The sequence below is a fragment of the Gavialis gangeticus genome, unplaced genomic scaffold (genome assembly GCF_001723915.1).
Source record: "Gavialis gangeticus isolate Ggan-Ray unplaced genomic scaffold, GavGan_comp1, whole genome shotgun sequence".
Classification (NCBI taxonomy): Eukaryota; Metazoa; Chordata; order Crocodylia; family Gavialidae; genus Gavialis; species Gavialis gangeticus.
In genome coordinates this window covers 46,693,109-46,694,703 of record NW_017729024.1, presented here as the reverse complement: position 1 = coordinate 46,694,703, position 1,595 = coordinate 46,693,109, and positions in this window count along the sequence as shown.

Genomic DNA, 1,595 nt, shown 5'->3' with positions numbered 1-1,595 from the left:
GGGGGGGGGGGGGTGACCAAGGCAGCAGCCCTGGGTGCTGCTTTTGTGGGAAGGAGATAGTACAGAAAAAACTTCTGTCAGCAGCGTGGCAGCCAGTACTGCGCTTCATGTTGCCACTGCTCAGGACACAGAGTTGTCCTGCTACATCTCAGTCAAGAACTGAAGAGAACACAAAGGAAAAGGGATGTTTGCTAAAAAATGCATGTCCTAGCCATCTCTGCTTATCTCACTGCCAGGTCCTGTTCATTGACTTTCACTGTACCCAGATGCATCCCAGGAGAGCTCCAATACAACAGGTAGTGGAGTGGAGGATGGAGGTGGTAAGACTGCGTGAGCTCAGAGGGATGACTGTTCCCTCTGCATGGACTGCTTGCCTGTGCTGAGAGCTCTTGGGCATGGCATTTGCCTTGTAGAAGGAAAGAACCCCAGATAAGGAATCCTGAGAATTCAGAAATAATGAGAATCTTTTTTTAAATACTACATTTTATGCACTTTAGAGTTGTCTTCTTGTTGCTTTGTAGTTTCTTAGTTTTTCTCTGTAACCAAGTGAATTAGAACTGCACTGTTTTTTAACAAATGGAAGTTGAGGTTCTCCCCTACTCATATGAATCCAGGAACTGGCGTTTACCAAATCCACTCAGTATCATTTAACTTGGGATAACATTGTGAGAGGGGCCAGTGTGAGAACCACTCAAAGCAGGCAGTAGTAATGACCAAAAAAGTGCCTGAGAGCACTATGATGTACCTGCTGCAGTGCATGTGGTTCAGATGTAGAGTTGGTGGACTCTGAAATTCTTTCAGGAAGCTCTGTATATAGATTTATAAAACTGTGTGAGTCCAAAACAGAGTGTATGTTGTAAATGCACTGGGCTGTTGCAGCTTGAACTGACTTAGTTAAACTGGCACTTGGCAGAATGCAGTTCTCTATGGGAGATTAGGTCAGAAAGAACGGCACAACAGGGGACGTACTGGATACTGTCAGCATCAAGCAAACTCCCTCTGTGGAGATTAAACACATTCCCACCTGCATTGTCTCTGACAAAAGACTGATCATGAGAATGAAGGCTGAGGACTGTACCTCTCTATTTAAAGAAGACTGCTACTCAGCAAACTTGCAGCTGATCCAAAAATGGCAGAGATGAACTCCAGTCAGTATTCTAATATAATAAAAGGCTTAGTCTGTGTGTCTGTCTGTCTGTAATGCTTTTGGGCAACTGCACACGCGCCACCTAGAGGGCTGTGCAACCTGGGCTGTGCGGGCCCAAGTTTGTACCGCTACAAAGTTTGTGGCAGTGGCAAACATGCCACAGCCACCTGAGCAGCAGGGCTTCCCCACACCTCCCTGCCTGAGGGTGAAGTGGGGGGATCATGGTGGCAGTGCCCCCCTGCCGGCTGGCCCCAACGCCCCCCAGAACAGCCGGCAGGGCAGAGAGAGGCGGTGGGCAGGGAGGGAGGAAGGGGAGGCAGGCAGATGCAGGCCAGATGGACACAGACATGGGTGTGAAGTGGAGTGGGGTGGGGTGGAGGAGGGGAGGGTGGAGCAGGGCCAGACTTGGAGCACTGGTGGGGGAGCGGGACTGGGCCTGGAGCACCAC